The sequence below is a fragment of the Planococcus citri genome, chromosome 2 (genome assembly GCF_950023065.1).
Source record: "Planococcus citri chromosome 2, ihPlaCitr1.1, whole genome shotgun sequence".
Classification (NCBI taxonomy): domain Eukaryota; kingdom Metazoa; phylum Arthropoda; class Insecta; order Hemiptera; family Pseudococcidae; genus Planococcus; species Planococcus citri.
The window spans coordinates 59224001-59246148 of record NC_088678.1 but is presented as its reverse complement, the minus strand read 5'-3'; the positions used below and the strand labels follow the sequence as shown (position 1 = coordinate 59246148).

General features: G+C 33.2%; 1 protein-coding gene and 1 long non-coding RNA gene across 3 annotated transcripts in view; one reads left to right on the top strand and one right to left on the bottom strand.

Moving 5' to 3' along the window:
• Positions 1-19177, bottom strand: part of LOC135836791 (TWiK family of potassium channels protein 7-like) — a 96009-nt gene extending 76832 nt beyond the window's left edge. Inside the window, exon 1 of the mRNA XM_065351832.1 lies at positions 18826-19177. The gene's annotated coding sequence lies outside the window, so the exon portion shown is untranslated. The remainder of the gene's footprint in view (positions 1-18825) is intronic.
• Positions 3779-22148, top strand: part of LOC135836810 (uncharacterized) — a 215769-nt gene continuing 197399 nt past the window's right edge. For both annotated transcript variants that reach the window (XR_010557084.1, XR_010557083.1), the window contains exon 1: positions 3779-3915. This is a non-coding gene — a long non-coding RNA (uncharacterized LOC135836810). The remainder of the gene's footprint in view (positions 3916-22148) is intronic.

The following is a 22148-nucleotide window of genomic DNA, read 5'->3' as shown; positions in this document are numbered from 1 at the left end:
TAAAACGGTATTCGTAAATTTTTTCAAAATATTTTCGACATGCCAAATCGATTGGAAACGGTTTCAACCCGTTTTGAGCAGTTCTGGAGCCTCCAGCAGATTTTTGAAACTCGAAATTCCCACAAAATTCCATCAAATTGGAGTTGTAAAGCTAAAATTTATTCTAAAAACTAATTTCAATACGCTACGAAGTACTGCAGATGAATTTCAAGTCGTTTTGGAGCTTCCAGCGACTTTTTGAAAATTTCTGAAGCCTCCAGCAGATTTTTGAAACTTTAAATTTTCACAAAATTTCATCAAAATGGAGATGGAAAGCTGAAATTTACTCTACACTCCAATTTTAACACCCTCTGAAAACGACTTCTGGTGGATTTCTAGTCATTTTAGAGCCCCCAACGACTTTTTTGAAAATTACTGGAGCCTCCAGTAGATTTTTGAAACTTGAAATTTCCCCAAAATTTCATCAAACTGAGATGGAGAGTCGAAATTCATTCTGCAAACTAATTTCAATACGCTACGAAGTTGACTGTTGGCGAATTTCAAGTCGTTTTGGAGCCTCCAGCAACTTTTTGAAAGGTTGTATGACGTTTTTTTGGAAAATTGAAATTTCCTAAAAGTAGCTGGAAGCTTCAAAACCATTTGAAACCACCATGTAGTCTGCGAAGTAAATTTCAGCATGCCAACTCCAATTGATAAATTAGTGTTGGGGAAATTACAAGTTTCAAAAATCTACTGGAGGCTCCAGTAATTTTCAAAACAGTTGCTGGAGGACCTAAAATGACTTGAACCCATCTGAAGTCGTCTTCAGAGGGTGTCAAAATTGTAGTGTAGAGTAAATTTCAGCTTTCCATCTCCATTTGATGACATTTTGTGAAAATTTAAAGTTTCAAAAATCTGCTGGAGGCTTCAGAAATTTTCAAAAAGTCGCTGGAGACTCCAAAACGACTTGAAATTCACCTGTTCGTAGCGTATTGAAATTAGTTTTTAGAATAAATTTTAGCTTTACAACTCCAATTTGATGGAATTTTGTGGGAATTTCGAGTTTCAAAAATCTGCTGGAGGCTCCAGAACTGCTCAAAACGGGTTGAAACCATTTCCAATTGATTTGGCATGTCGAAAGTAGGTTATAGTATCCCAAATTTCAGCTTTCTTGGTCAATTTGACAAAATTTTGATTTTTCCCCTCATTTTTGGCCTAAATTCGATTTTCAAAAATTCACCAAAAATCGAAAAACGCACTTTAGCACTTGAAATTTTGACAGGTGGTAAATTTTTGCATGATCTTTCGATCTACCTTCGTAAAGTTTGAAAAAGTTCGTCCAAGTCCTATGTTGAAACGCAAAATCTGCGATTTCGGCTGACCTGTCAATCAAAATGGCCGCCATTTTGTAAGTAAGGCCAACTTTTTTTTTTGGCAAGTTTGCTTTGAAATGTTCCTTAGGATGTCCCCTTTAAGAAAAAAGTTGTCCTGGAGGATCGGGGGGGGGGAGGGTGCAATTACTCCTATTGTCTCATGCCGGACTATGTCCTTTTAACAGATTTTCTCATTTCAATAATTTTTATTTATGTAATTCCCCCTCCTATTTTTTTGTTATTAAAAAAAAATTGAATTTAATGTCTTATTTAATGTTTTTACATTTTAACGTGTTTTCAAAACTTATATAGATAGGTAGATAAGAAAATTTATTCAACTTTTTATGAGATTTCTCTAGAAAAGAAAGTCAAATTTTACGGAACTTTCATCATTTTATGTCCATATGTGTGAGTTTTGTTCAACCTAAACAATTTTTTAGATAAAATTTACTACATATTGTCCAGTTTTAACCTATCTATGCAAAAATTTCATTCCTTTTTGGCGACTTTCGTGGATTTTACTCATTTTTTTCGTTTTATTCTCTCGTAATTTTAACATGTTTTCAATCCTTTTTTATATAGGTACCTATGCAATGTGTTTGTCTTAGGAATTTTTCATTAACCTTAATATGTAGATAGATACATATCTTTATGAGTTGTTTACAAAACCGAATTTTCTCACCAGTTTTCCCCTATGAAAAAGTCCCTCCCCTCCCCTCCCTCCCAAAAAATTGATAATTTTGTTTTCGAAAAAAAATGATCATTTGAGAAGTTTCTTCTGAGAAAAAGTTTGGTCAAAAAAGAGGTTTTCTCAAATGGCTTGAACAATCAACAGTTTACTTCAACAATGAATTCATTTTTGAAAGTTGAGGTCAAGAACAAATTTTGTTTCAAGAATTAAGATGAAAAATTTTCGAATAAGTAAGGTTTTTTTTTCTTTTGTAGAGAAGTTTTTTTTTCAAAAAGTTTTTCACAATCGACATTTTTTCTAAAGCTTAGATTTTTTAGCACATTTGTTCCATGAAGTTTTCGTTTCGTGTTTCCTTCAAAAATGAATTTTGCATTTTCTCTCCAAAAATGAAGTTTACTAAGAAATTTGCAATCTTCATTTTCTGTTCAAAAATGAAGTTGTTTTTCATTTTATTTTCAAAAATTTACAAGTGTATTTTCGCTTTTAAATAAGAAAGTTCATGAACTTTTTTTAAGGCGAGTATTCTGGAAAACGTGACTTACCTTCTCCTTTGTCGGCGACACATGACTAATGTTATCATATTTGGCACCCCTGATCTAGATTTACTTTAATCTAGATTTACTCGTATTTAGCAGTTAGCACTTCGCTCACATTGAAATTTTATTAATCTTCGACTTTTTTAATGGACATTTTTTTCAGGAATCAATCATTCAAATTCAAATTTAATGAAAGCAACAGATGACAAAGTAAAAAAGTTATTTCTAAATACAAACACTTTTTTTTATTTTTGAAAAAAGTCTTGGGTGCTTCTTGTTCTGTACAATTTTTAATTTTTGACTTTTATTATGGTACCTCCTCCAGTGACACCTGACAAACTAACTGCAGTGACGTGAGAACCGAGAACCTGATGGTCGATGACGTAATCGTTTGAGAACGTTCTCCGGTTCTGATAAGATAAGATAAGATAACAGTTCGCTGCGGTTGGCAATGTTGTTCAATGTGCGTGCTTTGTTCGGTCATCGGTCAAAATGATCTATTCTTTATTATTAATTATTAAGTAGATACAATATATTTTTGTTAACCCTTAAATGCCACTATAAAAAATTGATATTTTTTCAAAATTTTTCTGCGCTGTACTGACGAGTGACATGATATTATAGCTCCCTGATACATGTGTGTAAATGTTCACCCTTTCATTTGACATGTTTGACTCATTGCCTACTTTCGTATTTTAAGGGGCAGAATTTTTTGAAAAAATGCCATTTTTTCCATATTTTTTGACAATTTTTTGTGGCCAATCGAAAGCGGCTGGAATGAAACTACCGCCTGATAAATATTTATGTATCCATGCTCTACCAATTTATATACAGCAACTTGCCTATCTTTCTCATTTAAGGGGCAAAAAAAATGCAAACATTCAAAAAAAATTTTTACTTCACTCATCTTTAAAAAATTCTGCCCCTTAAAATAAAAAAGTATGCAATATGCTCAACAGCGGAATTGAAGCGCAAGACATACACACACATGTACCAATAGTCGTTACCACCTGAGCACTCTTTCCTTCCAGCGTAACGCACGAAAAACTGGTGTGGTGAAATTCACCACATAGTGGCATTTAAGGGTTAAAGGATCGGTAATCAATTTCACAATTCAACGAGTGTTTCGCGTTTTCAATTGGTTCACATCTTATGCAGATTATTCGCGTCGCGTTGTATCACCATCGAATACTTAATCTCAATGGTTTTGTTATCACTGTTCGCGAATCATGGTTCTGGAATAAGATTATCTCGCATTCTGGACGGTTATGATCTTGAATAATTCACGAATGTTCATTACATGCAGTATCTCAACCAACGTGCTACTCAGTTTCAGGTAATTTATAATTATTAGCTACATTATCAGTAATGCAAGACGAGAACGTTTACTTAACTATCGTTACGTGCATTTACTTTGCTGTTGCAATGCGAAATAACGACGACGTTATCGTAATGGCTCTCAAGTCTCATCTTCTTAGTAAATGGAAATGTGTTATTCTCCAACGACCTATTGGCTGTATGTAGTATGCAGTATGTACTCTCTGTACTAACCTTTTATACGTGTACTTATACATTGTACTTCATTCATGAGCCACTGGTGCACTTTCTCATAAAATACGAAGGAACCGTTTCCAAGCACACTAGACACACATCTCTGCTAGCTATAACTATATGGTTTCACTCTAATGAAAAAAGCTTCCATTTCCAATCAGGAAATCGTTACTAATCAAAAAGGGTTCCAGGTTATACCTTACCTTACCTTCTCGTACGTACACTACACTGTATTCTGCACATACACATTGATTCATTAATCTCGACCGTATAGTGTGGCAATACCGGCAACCCTTATACTTAATTCGGCGAACTACCCCGAATAAGGGCGTACCGCAAAAAACATTTCATTTAAATTACACCGAAAAACTTTCCACAGTTAAAAAGTTCTTAATTCGAAAGGGTAAAAAAGCTATATCATCGTGTCGGTTTTTAATTTCCTGGCTGCTGTTACTCTGCATAGTCTGTATACAGCCGAGTACTACGCCATCGCCACTATCGTCAAATTCTTGCGGTGGAATTTAAATTGTTCCGAGATAAACGTTCCAGTTTGTCATTACCATTCATCATTTAACTGTCGAATTTATATCATCGCATCTTGTACGTACCCAGACCCACCCACCTGGCGGAGTATTTCTGTTTCTCGCTTTTTACTTTTACCCCCTTTTATTTTCACCCAACCAACCATTGACAGTTGAAAAAATGCCCGAGAAGGAATACTTTTCACGTGAGATGAAGCCGACAGCTAATTATTTTTAGATTCGTGTGCGTTTGATCGATTGCAGTGATTTTTATTGCGATTACCAATAATTATTAGCTTTATAGTTATTTGTAGCTATACCTTGAATATTTTCAACTATGATTGGAAATCTCATTTACAGTAATCCTTTGGGGCCTGAGAATGACTCGGCGAATGAAATTGGTAATATTTTTATACTCGCTGACATGGATGTCAATGTCAGGAATCAGCAATTCACCATACAAAAAAGATTGTTTTCGAAATGAGGTACTCGCGACGAGAGTAGCCAAAATTATTATGAAATCAATGATCATGACTTGTAGGTCTTGAAGTGATTTTGTTAGATAACCTACCGTATTTGGGTAGTTTTTGTAAAATGATACTCATTGGTTTGGGAAAGTATAATATTGATAAAAAATCAACTCTTTGGTCGATTCAACTCATTTTAGAGAGTTAATGAGGGCAACTCGACTCTTTTGAAATGCTTTCTAAAAAAAGAATCAAACTTTGAAGATAACTCCAAGCCGGGATTGAAAAATAAAACTCTTTTGCCAATCCTTCTTGAAGAATCATCACTCGCAAAGCCGCAGTTTCTTTTTCATTTTTTATGTGATTTTGCTCAGATTTTATTGTACAGCATCAACTTTCCAAATATTTTCGGTGTTTTAAGGAGATTTTGAAACATTTGACTCAATTCTTGATTTTCCATAAATTTATGGTATTTTTCAACGAGATTTGAAAAAAATAGTAGGTAGGTATGTAATTTTTATAAACTTTCACTCAGTTTTGATACTATCTGGTCAACTCTTGACAATTCTCAAAAATTGAACAGTTTTTGCAAGATTCCGCTCAAATTTCAACTTATGAAATATTTTTATCTGTTCTGAGCAATTTTTTTTGGTTACTGTTATCAATTTTCAGTAATATTCATCAATCATCATTCATCAATTTTTATGCAAATTTTACAGTTTTTCATTACATTTTTCATTTTGTTTGAATTTTTGTAACTTTATAATTTTTATGGCTTTCAACAATTTACCTATGAAACTTTGAGGCATTTTCGTGAGGTAAATTTGCCCCAGTTTTGTGATTTTTACATCAACTTTTCATCATTTTAAACCATTTCAATGAAATTTGGCAAATGTTGAAGCAATTTATGAAAGAATTCGCCCAGTTCTCCCGATTTTTTTCAAAATTCAACAACTGATATGTTATTTCAACAATTTTCTTGTTACTTCAATGTAAGTATGATAAAATTTCAATAATTTAAGTAATTTTTACAAAATCATCATCTCAAATTTTGACTTTTGAGATACTTCATCAACTTTTAGCCATTTAATATTGTTTTTTAATGTCATTTTAATAAGTTTAAAGATATTTAAAGCAGTTTCTGTCCACTACTGCTCAATTCTACTGAATTATTTTCACTGATTTTTACAACGATATTGCCTAGTTTTTAATGACATTTCATATTGTAATTTTTACAAAATTTCCTTCAATTTTCATTACCAATATTTGTAGGTACTTACCTACTTTTTTACCTACTCATTTTTTGATACTATTCAAAAATCTACTCCACTTTTGCAAGGTTTTGCTCAAATTCCAAAATACCTACTTCACCTTTTAACGTGCACATGCAATTTTTGCTAAAATGTGTTGGATGTACATGAAATTGTTTTTTTTTCAGTTTTTGGTATGTTTCAATAGTTAAGCCAATTTTAAGAAGTTGAAACTAAGAATAAGACAATTTTCTTACTTGGATCAAAAAAGTTGTGATGTGCAAAAAAATTCTGATCTAAGAATTTCCGCATTTTACAGTCAAATTCTCCGGGAAAATGATTGTATCTGATTAGATCGGGTCAGATGAAAGTTTTGATCGGATTGGAGCTGTTCAAACCTGATCTTTCCCAGTAGGGAACAGAAGACGTAATATGGATCGCTCCAAATGTGAATAGATCTTATCAGACATGATTGATCAGGCATAATAGGGAAGATCTGACCAGAGCTGATCAAGTGATGGAAAACTGAAACTGGTTGAAAACCGAAACTGAAATTAAGAAATTGAAACAATTGAAACTGAAACTGAAAAAATCAAAACTGGTAGTTCATTTTAAAAATTACGAATTTTATGGAAAAAAGTGGCTGAAATTGAAATGAAGAAACTGAAACTAAAACCAAAAACTGAAAACTGAAATGTAAAAGTTTTGCCAACACTGATCTGATCACACCAAACCGGATCCAATCATTTCCTCCGGGTTATCGCAAAGAGAGAAATATGAGAGGAAAAAGTTTGATTACGTTACCTATTCTACATACTATACATTATTATTCACATTATTATTTGTAGTTCATTTCACTGTAGGTAGTCGAACGACTTCAGAACCGAGCATAAAAGGCTCACTTGTTGCAATATTGATAATTCAAGTTTGTCTTTTTGAAAATGGTCAACGCTCTCCCGCCCTTTTGAAAATGAAAAAAAAATGATCAAATGAGCAACATTTTTTGGATTTTTTCTCGTTTTATTACTCGTACATCTAAATTACCATTACAAGTATACAAGTAAACCAGTTCATCGAAGAAACATTGGCCAACTCATTTCTGGCTACCTACTTAATTTCATGTCGAATTCCTGTACATTATAATTCTGATAAGGTGACTTTTCTCAATTTTTTTTACGATTTTTTACTTTCAACTTTAATCCGTATCAGAAAAATGAAAATATTGAATATTGATTCCATTCGCTAATCCATTTCCGGGCGCCAAAGGTTTAAGTAACCGATATCTTATGTTAGTTTTCCGATAACTTTTTTTAAAATCCCTCTTAAACGGTGTCTGGGGTGTAATAAAAACGATATATTGAATTTAATCGCCGCTTACATATTTACCAGAGCGTATGAAATTAATACCAGTTATAATTTCCTGATAAAGACAAGCGTACTTTTTATTCTTTTATGTAGAAAAAAATTTCACCGTAGTATTTTTTTTCTGTTTCGCAGACCATCGTAAACTCGAATCAGTATTAATTTTTACACATGACCGGAATACCACCCTGTCTTTAACTCGGCCAGCTTAGATTTATTGAGCTAGATTCGAGCGTAAAATTAAACGCGTACAACGTACATAGTGAAACCCCCTTTATATAAAACATACATAAAACTACATCGTAAAATACATGTAGGTAGGTACATCGCAAGAGATACCTATTTATGTATCGAATAAAAAACACATGTGAATCGTATACTTATTATATTATATACCTCAAAGTAAAATGCTCATTCCATATAAATTGACTGTCTTTTACTTTTGGCCATAATATCTTGCTAGTATTATAACTTGTTATGTAGGTACTTTGTACAAATATGTAGTTTGTAATGTAACGTCTCCTTATGGAATTACTTTAAAATCAAATCTTTTTCGACGTAGTCGTAGGTAGATTTGAATTTCTATCTTCTTATAAGTAATGTGAAGCATTATAATTATTATAACTAATACTTAGGTACTTTACTTACATTACACTGCATAAATTTCTATATGCAATCGTACATATATAACTAGTTTATAAATATAGCGAAATTGTAGATACACTCGTACAGAAAATCAAGGGGAAAAAAGCTTCTAGCCGGATAATTATGTGACTTATTCGACGAACCCATATTATCATAACAAACGAGACAGACTCGGTTGAAAAATTCAATTCCCTTTTGCCTTGTGTGTAAAATATCTATACATACACGATACACTCACGCAGCGCAGTCTCTAAAAGCAAAAATGAAATCAAAACTTATATCTTCAGATCCAATTTTATATAATTTATAAAAATATTCGTCGAGCTTTTCCTCGCATATACAAGCGTTTAAAATAATATCTGAAAGCAGCTTCTTCGAAATATATATTTTTGAAAAGAAGAAAAAAAAAAGACTCGACAGATAAGAGTTGCTGGAGGAATTTCCCATCCGAAAGGTTATACATGTACATCTACTAAATTGTATAACGAGTCGCGAATTTGGAAATTTCACAATTCTATATCGACAATATCCTTATGCATTGTCTGATTCTCCCTCTTAAATTGGTTTTATGAATATGGCGACTTGTGTATGAGTAGATGTAGATCATTTTGATTACGGCGAAATTCATCTAAGGAGAAAAGAGATGTCAATGTTTTCTTCCATTGCGATGGAATTTTCCTCAGAAGAAATACAGCTACATAATATGTAATGTTACGTGATGGAAATTGGAAAAACAGGAGGGTGTAAAATCTGTTTCATGCGTTTACAAGACCACATTTGAACATTGAAGTCTTCAGGGTTTAAGTCTATGTCTCTTTATAATTTTTTGGAGTGAAGAAAGGGGGATTTTGAGAAGAAAGGCTCATTACGACGAATTCATGACTTGGAGAGATTTGTTGAAAATAATCCATGTTCAAGGTGTTGGTTTTTCTTGGTGGGGGGAGGGGGGATTATGAACGTTGGTTCTGAAATTGATACCCAACCTAATTTCATTATTTCTGACCATTTTGGAGCTTCTAGCGTGATTTTTGATATTCCCAAATTTTTGAATTTTTCCAGAAGATGAGGAAAATAAGTTTAGCTGTCCCCTTTTGACGAAGTCAAAAACGTTGAAGAAATTAAAATTTGCGCCAAAGGCTCCGGTATATCTCGAAATGGTAAAATTCGGTTCGGAGGGGTTTGTTTTGAGAGCATTTCAACAGCTTACCCATGAGCCAAAAGTTGTAGATTTTTTTGAAGTGGTCCGCCTAGAATTCGAAACAAATGTGGATATAGATAAGCTCATTAAACAGGTCGAGAATAAGTCTTTCCTCGATTTTTAAGTGCCCAAATTAATTTCCACGCCTTCTGGAGAAAATTTAAAATCATGCTGGAGGCTTCAGAATGGCTGGAAACGGTGAATTCGGATTCAGGGGCTCAATTTGGACAACCCGGAGGCAGGAATTTCGAGAGGTTCTCTTATCAGGATTACTTAGAATTAATTTGCGAAAAATGATTAATAATCACGATGATACCTATTTTGTCCCAGAACTGAAATTTGAAAAATTATTAGTGCTCAAAGCTGATGAAAAATTTCAAGTTTAGGTGTTGATAATAACTTTTTGAACACCTTGTGTATTTCGAATCATATCTCTTTTGAAAAACCCATCGTTTATTCAATTTGAGACCGGAAAGTTGAAAAAATGTGCAAAGTTTCCATTGGAAGTTCAAAAAACAAGAGAGAAAATTTTAATTAAATGAAAACAAAATAACTAACGCTGCGAGAAAATTTGAGCGACCTTCCTGCCAATTTTAAAAAGTTACATCCCTTCGAGTTGAACAGTTGAGCGTTATTCGATGTCTATCAATAGACTAGATTTTGTGAAATACTGCCGGATTTCAAAATCAATATTTTTCTTTTCAAGTAAAATGAATTTCATTTCCAACTGTGAATTTTTTCCTCCAAATTTTATATTCCACAAAACGCATAAAAACACTTGGGGCATTGCGAGAAAATTTTCGATAAGAGAAAATATGCCATTTAGAAGAGGGAGGAATTCCTCCGTAAATGCGATTCGAAGCCTACTATACGATGTGTAGATAAGTGAGAAAAATCCCTCTCGATTTCTTGCGGATGATTTACTAATTACTAATGAGTCACGTAATGCTAATAAAAGTGTACTGTAGTAAAGCAGTGCGAAAATACGAGCTATCTCGTCGTCTTTACAGCTCGGTGGCGCATTAAACTGCAAACTTGAATCATTCTTGAAGGAACAATTCAGCAAACTTACCGAGAATCATCGTCGAGAAAAATAAACTCGTATATCTTCATTCTTATAGGCGTCATTTTTCCATTTTTCTGCACGAACCTAGGGGAGGGAGCGAAGGAGAGGAAAAAAATTAAAAATTCATCTCACTCGTTGTCAACGTACTACGTATGCATTGCGAGCGTCATACATGAGGGAGAAAAATTACGATTTTTCAAAAGGGAACAGAGAAAAAAGACAATCTGAGCGTATGCTCATTTTCATAGATTTACCAACGATGATGACGACGTTGCGAGAAATATAAATAACAAATCTCACGGTTTTATTATTCTTTCTAAAATTCATATCGCGATCGAGCGCTTTAACTAATAAAAACAATTCGATTTCATCGTTCGCCGTTCGCCGTTCGCTTCGAGAAAGAGTAAAAAAAAGAACGCATGCAGCAGCGCTGCAGAAGAATTAAATTCGATTGATAATCACGAATTCGCCATTCGTAGTCCGTAATAACAATTTACCTTGCATTTTATTTACTCTGAGAATCCGTTCGGGTTTGATTTTATCATCTCTATTCTCCGGAGACTAGAGCGAGATTTTATTAGCGAATAAAGCATTTTTACATGTTTACTTCCGCGGTATGCTATATGCGGCGAGATTGTTAAGATGCAGTTTATTTGTATTTGTACTATACCGGTGCGATTTGGTATTCGTATACGATAAGTACTCGTACAAAATGTTCGTAGTACTTAGGTTGGAATTTACTTCGGTTTAAAGACGCGGTACCTTTAGCGGTATGACCGCAAACCCTTGGTAAATTCTTCGAGGTTTATATCGTAAAACGTGTGCCGAACACAGCACGAGTAAGCATTTAGATTCATTAAAATACTAAAAATTACTCGCCACGTATTAACGAGGAGAAAAAAAAATCAAATTTCGAGGCGAGATTAATACACGCGTCGTGGTCGTATATAGAAAATAGCAAAAAGCCACGTCGGCGACGGTGTTTTATTTCAAAGAAACCAACAACCCTCGTCATAAACACGACACCTTTTCACTTTCATCTCTAATATATCCAGCAACTTCTACCCTTAATTCACTTTTATTCAGTCTGTGAAATGATTCCTAAAAGGAGTTAAACTATGTCAAATGGAAAGCACACCATCCAGCATTACATTTCGATTTTAAGTACCACTATAAGGACCGGACCTTTTTTTTCCATCCATTTGGAATTCCATGTACGAGTCTCCGCTTCGTGTATAACATATTTTAACCCCTTTTTGAATAATTCCAGTCCCGAGTTAGCCAAAAGGATGACCCGTTCAAAAGCCAAAGAACAATTCGCAGTTCTTTCGAGGATTTTTTCCTTGTGTGCGGACTCGCTTCATTACTAGTACAATACGTAGTACAATACGTAGCTCTTTTTGATCGAATTTCCTTCCAAGTTAGCGATGTCTGTACTGCTGAAAAAGTACTCGTATCAAATGTGCGCCTTCCAATGGTATTTCCAGGAGTTACGCAAGTCGCGTTAAAAGTACAGAAGTTGATAGATTTGCATAACGAGTTCGCCGTAAATACAGATTACAGAGTAAGATTCGCAATGAGTACAACTTGACATCATACTTGAACCAAAACCTAAACTGAGGTTTTCTATTCGGCTTGATTATTTTGTTACAAGTTTCTTCCAATGTTCTGTAAAAGAACTACCATTTCTATCTTGAAGGGTTGGGAGGGCTTTTAATTTCCTTGAATTTATGATTTTTTGTAAAAGCATTCAATTTTGAAGCTTATAAAGTGATGAATCGTAGAACTACCTACCTGGTTCAATTTGAAGTGAATGAGATTTTAAAAATTAGAATTAGTAGCAAAGTTTAACTCTCAAGATGGAAGCTTGATTTACGTATCATTAAGAGTAAAAAAAAAGTTGAGAGCTATTCTTTAAACTAAAAGTAATTTGAACAACATTTTCTTATCCAGATCAACTTGAAACAGGGGCTCAAAATTCTCAAACTCAATTTTAGTGGAACATGCTCAATTGCTCACTTTGGAAATTGAAGAGGCAAAATTTCAAAATTCACTAAAAATGAAATTTTTTATTTGACCTCAATTTTTAATGGCATACTTTCGCATCACTTTCAGTGGGGCGATTGTGTCTCTCGTCACCTTTTTTTGCTACAAAGCCATATTGTGTTTCACTTGGATTTTCATCTATCTTCTTTTCAATTCTAGCATTTATGATGGTGAATAGTAGCTTCAGTGAGTGGCTCGTTAATGTGATGGTTCAATATTCAGAGCATTTCTGCAAGTTATTCTTTTTTGGTATTGGTACAAAATTTACCGCTTTGAAGTCCTTAGGCAGTGTACCTTCATCGTATATTTCATTATTATCATCTTCAACAGCTCCTTTTCATACTCTGGTGTTACATGTGTAATCAAGTCTACTGGTTTGAGATCTTCCCCCACTAATAAAATTTTTAATTTGACCGCAATTTTTAATGGCATACTTTCCCATCACGTTCAGCAGGGCGATTGCGTCTCTAGCCCCTTTTTTTGCTACAGAGCCATATTGTGTTTTGCTTAGATTTTCATCTATCAGCTGGGAAATTGAACAATGAGTCCAGGTCTGAGAAAGAGAATTATGTGATGCTACAGATGGACCATTCTGAATATTCCTGCAAAACATTGTCATCTCAATATGCAAAGTAGCTAACTCCAAGTTTTGACCAAAATGAGTTATGAGCATCATCTGATTTCTCTTCAATTAATTCATAAGTTGAAACCTTAAAAACATGCTTGTGCAGGCCCATTTGTCTATTATCTCTGGTTGAAGTCAGGAAAATTATCTAACTCTGCCGAAGGATAAGGCACTATGCATTTAGCTACGTGAAACTGTTTCATTTTTGCGTTACATGAAAATGAGTTATGAACACCAGCTGAAAGGTGAACACTTCATATGTAACTTCCAACATTGAAAATTACATCATTGTCAGGTGAATTCATTGGTGTAGTATCCGCGTTTGAAGTTTGGAAACATATTTATGTATTAACTCCACTCAAAGTGGCTTAAAATGTGTCAAGTGAAAAAAATTTTAGCAGAATGTTTTTCAACTTTAATAAATAACCTTGACTATGTAACACCCATCAATAGTTGATAACGCTGTTTTTCGCATTTCCTGAACAATTTACAAAAATGGAGTTGGCCACTTTGCGTATTAAGACGATGACATGGGCCATGAGTGCAGAATGCGAGAAGAAAGTATCCGCTTTTGAGATGTGGTGCTATCGAAGGCTACTATGGATCTCATGGAAAGACTTCATCACCAATGAGGAAGTTGTAGCAAGAATGGGAGAGGAGTGGAAAGTTATAGTGGAAGATATCAAGAACAGAAAGCTAAAGTATTTAGCGCATAAAATACAGCGGAGTCTCGATAACTCGAAGCTGAAAGGAGAAGGAGTTGACTTCATGATATCAGAGTTTTCAAGTTGTCAGAGTTCGAGTAATAGCGGTTAGTTTTTGGTACATTTTGAGTTAGCAAAGTTTGAATTAGATGAGTGTGTTTTTTTTTTATCAGAATGAGGTGGAAACATGTAACACAAACCTGTGTGAATGGGTCGAAAAGATGAAAGTATGGAATGAGATTGTACAATTCCATTGAAGATAACTGATATGTGAATGTAAAAGAGTTATGTATCAATGAGATTAGAATTTACAAGTTTTTTCAACTAGAAATTCGAGTTATAGAGGCTAAACGTTGGTAACGTTCGACTTGCAGATGTTTTTTCTATACTTTTCAACAAATTTTACTCTGAGTTATCAAAGGTTTCAAACTTTTTATTTTGAGATAAAGAAGTGAATTTTACATTGAGTCTTATGGGAATTTGAAGGGAAACAAACTTTGCTTCGAGTTACCAGAGTTTGAGTTATCAAGACTCCACTGTACGAGAAAGCGGTATTTTCATGCTAGCAGTACAGGGGAAAATCCAAGAAAGAACGACGAGGGGGAGGAAACGATCGGAGCTGTTAACAACAAACTCACCAGCTCTCCCCGTAAGACCCTGAAAGAAACTATCAGATACGCTAGAAACCAGCTAATATAGATGGAAGTATACGCTATCTCCTGTAAAGGAGTGCAACTACGACGATGACGATGACGATGACGACTTTCCCATACCTATAGTTCCTTCAATACCACAAACAGGCAATTCCATACGATAACTTTCCCTGTTTCTTTTGAGAAGTTGAATTAGAATTTATTTTAAACTGAATTTTAGGAAAGTCACAGTTTTTAAAAATTTTGAAAACTCGTTGTTCATCTTTCTTTAAAATTTAATTGCTAAGAACTCCATTACAATAAATTTCATTGATAGGTCATTATCATTAAATAAGAGAATCTTTTTTGCTTATTATGAAATATTATTTCTGCCGATTGAATTCCCAAAATTAGACTCATTTTTCACAATTATTCAAAATACAGTAAAATTTAAAATCAATCTCATCTTTTCTCCTAATTTTTATATCTATATCCTCTCAACGCAGAATAATTGAAAAAATAAATAAAAATTGAGACGAATTAAACCCACCACTTCCATCATTGACGAGCTTTGATTCCGTTTATTCGGAAAACGCCGTCACCGAAGACACAGCCAGGCCAGCGAATTACCATAAAGCTTACAGAACGATGTCACTTTGGAGGGAAATATGTTCCAAGTTTGATTATACGAATGGAATTTCATTAAAATAATTTCATCGTCGAGCCTGAACACGCCATAGATCTTTTGTAAAGTCATTTCACTCGGTAATGGTGTCGGTTAACAATAAAATGTATACGAATGTCTGAGGCGATTGCTCTTTGATCCGCATTAATTAGATTTTGGCGGCAAACTATCGGATAAAACAATTTAGATAAGAAAATTGAAAATAAACGTAAAACGACGCTAGTGGCAGTGGCGTATTACATCGTCGAATGTATCATAGAACATAACCTGGTGTTTCGATTTCGATGCTCGTGCACCGTAATTTATACCTTCGTTCAAGGATAAAATTTGTGACGAGAGACCGGCGACGACGACGATGATTATCAGATAAATATTAAATTTTGAATAATGCACCGTACAATGAGACACCCTAATTGTATAAGTAGGCAAGTCTAGTACAGAGATAATTGATAATTCGCAACAAAATTCAAACTCAAAGTTGATCCTTTACTGTGGTTCGTAGCTAAAGTGAAATTACTTACATCGTTCCATCTTCGTACACATACATAGTCACGATAAAGTTTCCGAGTTCGGTTGCCATATGTGTAGGCATATTTTAATATAGCTCGACGTCGTGCTCGCCCCAAAAACTTCACACACATGTTTGGATGGCGAGGAAAAAAACCGAGATGTGGTCTCGTTCTCTCCCTCGATGCTCTTCCCATGTATGAAATACTACAACCATCCCTGTACCAGACGAGATACTAGTGACCATAATTGAATTCTACAACGCCCGGTGTATCCGGAGCCGGAGTATAAAATATTGTAATGAAGACAAAATGATTTTTCGGCTTAATTTGGATAAATTAGCATATGAGAGTGGTGAATTTTATACTTTTTTGCTGAACTACATAAATTTTTGGTATGGTTATATGTATTAGGTACTTAGATAAGGGTACCTGTTACTTGAATATATACTCATTGCTCACCAATGATGGTCAAATGGTTTATTGAAATATAAACTTACTCCTGTGAGCAACATTCAATTGAAATTCTAAATGAATTACCTATGATAATAATTTTAAGTCAACTTGATCTGAATCTGAAACTTCATAACTTCTGTTTTGCCTTTCATGATGCAATTCTAAGGAAAGTTGATGCTGGTGGTGGTACCCCATTGCCTTGATGATTTTCTGTTGGTGTTTACTGTTTACTCTCTTAGCCAAATATACTCAATACTAATTTCAGCGCTGGCATTTGCCTACTTACTCTCAAGTATACTTGCCTAGGGCTGAAATAAATACTAAGTTGCTTAGTATCTGCCGATCTTATGCAATTCTTGTACACACTATTTCTGAAGATGTAACTTTAGACATACTCGTATCATATTATCTCTCCATTAACCAACAGCTGAAGAATTTTACTTTATCCAAGTTTAACCGCACGCTTTGATTTTTCAAATTAATTTGTTTTATGTACAATCAAATTGGAGTAATCCCCTTTCAACTTGTATGTTCCGATTCCTCCCTCATACAAAAAAAAATGTCAGTTACTCGCCACAAAATCACTATTTTGGAATTTTTGCTCAACACGAGCTCATATTTTGTATTTATGTCTCCTTTTTTTCTCCACATTAGGAGACTCCTAATCAAGATTTTTGACTGCCCAGTCACGAATAGAATTGTTGACAATGACATTTAAGTTCATTTTCGATATAAACAACCAAATAAGGAGCTTCAAGGTTTGATTTTCAATAAATGGGAGGGGGAGGTGGCAGATATTAAATGATTCCAAAAATTTTCGAACTAAAATGTTTTTTTTTTTTTTTTTTGAAGAAAAAATTATCATGAAAATTAGTTTCATTTACTTATTCATTCAAAAGTCAATTTTTCAAAAGGATATTATTAAATCGTCGTAAAATGAGTTTATTTTGTTAAAATCATATCGCTTAAGACCCCTCAGACCTCTGAAATAATAATTATGAAAAGAAGCTGCTGTGGGCTTGATGCATCAAAATATGGAAAAATTCGTTTTTTGTTTTTTTTGAATAAAATACCTAGGTGGTTTTTTCTCGTTTAAAACATTTTTTGTTTTAGATCATGTAGGTAAAAAAAATGAAAGAAGTGTGTTTAAAACACATAAAAACACATAAAAAACATTTTAAAAAATATTAAAAAACATGAAAAAAACTGAATGAAACAAGCAAATTGTTGGGGGGGGGGGAGGGGGTGTTTGTAATTGCATGTTTTCTACAACTTTTGAAAAAAAAATGCTGTTTCAAAAATGTATGAAGTAAATTTAGAACATCAAAAATTCGAATGATTACCTTGATACCCATTCAGTTGAATATAAGAATGAGAGGTTTTTTAAAAAATGATGCATTTTTCTAAAAAAAATAATAATAAAAATTTCAAGTGATTTTTTAATTGTTTTTTATTATTTTATTTTTTGAACATAACTTCAGTTACGTTTTTTATTATTTTGATCAGTTTTTGAGAAGGCGTTCTTCAAATTAATGTGCTGGCTATGAGAGATCCTAATTGAGTACAGCGATCAAATTTGTGATTTTACAACTTTTTTTTTTCAGCTTTATTTTACAATTTTTCAGCTCCTTTTCACCCCGTGTCTCCCCCTTCAACTTTCTGCTAAATGGAATATTGAAAATTCTTTCAATATATTTTAAATCTTACCTTTTTTGAAAATATTAAAATATTTATAACAGTTCAAAAAATTAAGAAATTGAACTTTCACACTGAATTAAGCCAGTGTGAAACTGAACAAATTGATAGGAGAAACGGGAATCATGTATCTACTTATGTAGATCTCGATGTTAATTATGATTCTATATGGACACCGACTAAATTATAGTAATACCAATTTTCGTGATTTTTTTTCTGCTATCCAAATTATGACTATGAAAGGGGATCCAATTTTGAAGATATATAGGAAACGAATTTTTTCAGCGACGAAACCTTCGATTGAGATGAAAATTTAAGAATTCAAAAGTTGAGGATTACTACGTACTTAATAAATTTTATTCAAAACAATATAAAAAATAATAATGAAATTATGAAAATGCCTATAGAAGATTAAGATTGAATTTTATTTTCTTGGTAGTTTTTTTTGCAATTTTTATTGAATGCAACTCAAGATAATAAAATGATATTTAAATTTTCATCCCTCATTTTATAGCATCATCATTATTAGGTATTTTTATTACAATTTCACGATGAATATGCAGAATATGCTTACGAATAAATCTGCAAAAATTATATTCAAATAACTCAATTGAAAAGCCATAAAATATTTTTCATAAAACCGTGTAAAATAATAAATAAATCGAAAAATATATTAAAACTGATCCATCAAAATTCTAATAATTCACATGTTATCAATTTTTCGGGGAAAAAAATTACTCGTTCTTTAAAAAAAATCTTATTCGATAACCCTCGAGGAAAAAAACCTCGAGTAAGTATAGATAATATTCAATTAATAAAAATTTATAAATCACTCACCGGGTAAAAAAAATTCCATAACATCAATCACATGGCTGAGATAAACAACTGGTAAGGAAAAAGTGTTCAACGCAGCACCGGTCACGATATACAGAAATAAATTCCACCAAACGACCGAAAAATTCGATTTAAAAAAATAGCAAAATAATCAAGAGCCGTCAATCGGATAAATTAATTAAACCGGCAAAACACTTAAAAAATTAATTACGCACGATATCGCGTCGTAGTCGTATACGTACGAGTATTTCACGAGCTTGCGAAGAGATCTCGCATCGTGCAACTTTATACTTCAACATTCAACCGATGAATCCTGACGATATCAAGTGATTTTCACCCAACACTACTGATATAAAACGTAAGATTTGGCAAAAACGTCTAAATGTGGAATAAACATGCGTACAAGTTGAAACTGGAAATTATTGATCATGAATGAAGTTCTCGAGTGGAATTCTGTGTGTGTATATAGTATATAGATATATACAGTGTGTACTATGGTGTTTTGAATTTTGAGGAAACTTCAAGATAGGGTGCGTAGACCAGGATGCGGGGCAGTAGTGCAGTCGAAAAGCAAAAAAGTCTGTACATTTTTGCGTGATTCCAATTTAGTTTTTTTTCCTATTTTTTATCTGGTCCGTTGCCCGAAATAGAATGAAGTTTTTTTTTTTTTTTTTACTCAACGGTAACGAAATGATAAAAAACTACCAACGAAATGCTGAATAAACAAAAAAATTGTTTATGCAAAGCCGTCGGCTTGTTATTGTAAATGGTTTACAATTCGCGATCAGTTAAAAGGAAAAATAATCTTACCCGTGAAACAATTTCCTCGACTTTTTTCCCCTTTTGCACTAGATTAACTCTATTGAGTTTTTTTAAAAAACTTTTTAATGTATCACCTTTCTCCTTTCTCCCCTCGTGGCAATTTTTTGAACCGAAGACGACGACGACGTCGTGTCAATACCAAAACCATTTCGTCGATTAATGTTTTTCCTTTCTACGTCATTAAAAGAAAATCAACCCGTTATCTATTATTCATGCGGTATCTCATTTAAAGAAAGTTTAATTAAATTTTAATGGCTATAATCGGTTTTGCGCTGCGGTGTGTTCGAAACGTCGAAAATATTTCGCGTAGGTACCAGTTTACGCGTCTTTATTTCGTCTGTGTTGTTACTCGAAGAATAGAAGGGGGTTAGAGTAGCGGGGGTTTATAGCATACGTCGTAGCTACCTACAACAAATAAAACCAAACCTATCCCTAAAAAGACCTTCAAATTAGTGCCACGTATAACTTTACAATGCAAACGTTATTAAGACGTTAACATGGTTCTGTAATAATTTTCTCGTAAAAAAAAAAGGTTGCATCACTCGGGACCTCTTCTCATTCTCCCTTTTTCGGTTCTCTTTTATTATCCAACGTATCTTTCGAGCAAATAACAATCAATTAAGAAGTTCAACTTTTGATGTAGTGAAGTTTTTTTCTGCTTTTTTTCGTATATTGCCGATTTATTGAAGGAGTTGTTTCGCATCCTGGAACTAAAACGTTTAAAAATATGTTTCGAAAGTTTGTTCAAAGTAGGCCGAACTTTTGAACAAGTTTGGTAGGTATCTCGAGAAGAAAAAAAATCTTTTTCGCATATTATTTTAAAAAATACTACCAACTAAGAACTTAGCGACTCACCAAGTTACCGATAACTTTGTATACCTTGTGATGTTGGGCATTTGTTTTTTAACTCGTTTTAAATTCGTTACTCTTTTTTTTTTGCCTTCATTTTTGTAAAGTATACGTTGCGAATTTGGGTTTTAGAGTTGCAAAAAAAGCGTTTTTAAAGTTGTGTGTAATTTTCTTACAATTTTCTCGGAGTTTTGTAATTTTTGTGGAATTTGCGATTTTCGTTTTTTCTTTTACTTTTTTCTACTTGGGAATGAGGTTAGTGGGGTTGTAAGATTTATAATGGTGGATTTTGATTCTTTTTTTTTAAATAAAGGTTTCAGTGTGTTTGTTTTATTAGAAAATTACTTGTAGAATACATCGAAAGTATAATCAAATTTCCTCGCAGTCCTTGGGTGCTGATCATTATGTGTGAGGTGAAAATTTCTTGGCTTTTCTTATTTTACATTTTTCTTGAAAAATAGGTCGTCACTTCTGAAAATTTTGAAAAAATTAGGAAGCACCGAAATAATTTTATAGCTTGAAGAATAATTTCGTCAACTCAAAGGGTTGTTTTCTATCCCTTTACCAATCTGGCGTTGTTTGTGACTCACTTTTCGTCTCTTTATATAAAGTTGGATGTACGACTTTTGTATTAGAAACTTGAGAAATTTATTGAAAGCGAAACTTGACGAATTTACAATCGCAGCTTTGAAAGGTAACGATGTTTTATTTCAAAGAATAATTTGATCTAACGAAGCCATTAGAATGATTTACTATGTGTATTCCCAAGATTTTTGAAAACAACGAAAATTTGTCATGCAGATTTGTTCGACGAAAAATTTGATATGAGCAATCCGGAGACAGTAAAGTTATTTGGCGTTCCAAGGTGAGTTGGAAGGAACGTACCAAAAATGTTGAAAAAAAATGGGAGTATTTCAACCCTCCTTCTCTTGTCTATTCAAAGTTCATCTTGCCCCAAATCAGGGTATTGATTTCAAATCATAAATCGAAAATTCTCGAATCGGGCAAATTTTTATAGTTTTCAAAAATGTCGAAGTTTATCTACAATAAAACCGCTCCTCCATTTTAGAAACTAACAATCCCCTTTTTTCAAAATGCCCCTGACGCAAAAAAAGTGTTTGATAAGTCGTGTTGTGATATTTTTTCTAAAATAAACGAAAATCCAGTTCCAATTTTAGGCTCAAAATTTTCCAAAAATGCTCAAAAACTATTTTTCTTTGAAATTTTTGAAATTCATCCGAAATTTTGATCCGTTTTGATAGGTTACATGACATTTCTTCAAAAATCCCAAAAATTATGACCCGATTTTGGGCTGAAAATTTTCCAAAAATGCTCAAAAACTATTTTCCTTGGAATTTTTGAAGTTCCCCCAAGATTTTAATCCGTTTTGATAGGTTACATTTCTTCAAAAATTCCAAAAATCATGACCTGATTTTGAATTTAAAATTCTCGAAAAATATTCAAAAACTATTTTCTTTGAAATATTTAAAATTCTCGCGAAATTTCAATCTATTTTTAAAATTTTTGATGCAATTGTAGGTTCAAAATTTTGTAAAAACGCTCAAAAAATTATTGTTTAAATATTTGAAATTTTCATAAAAATTTAAACCCATTTCAATAAGCTGCATGCCATTTTTTTAAAAGTCTCTAAAATC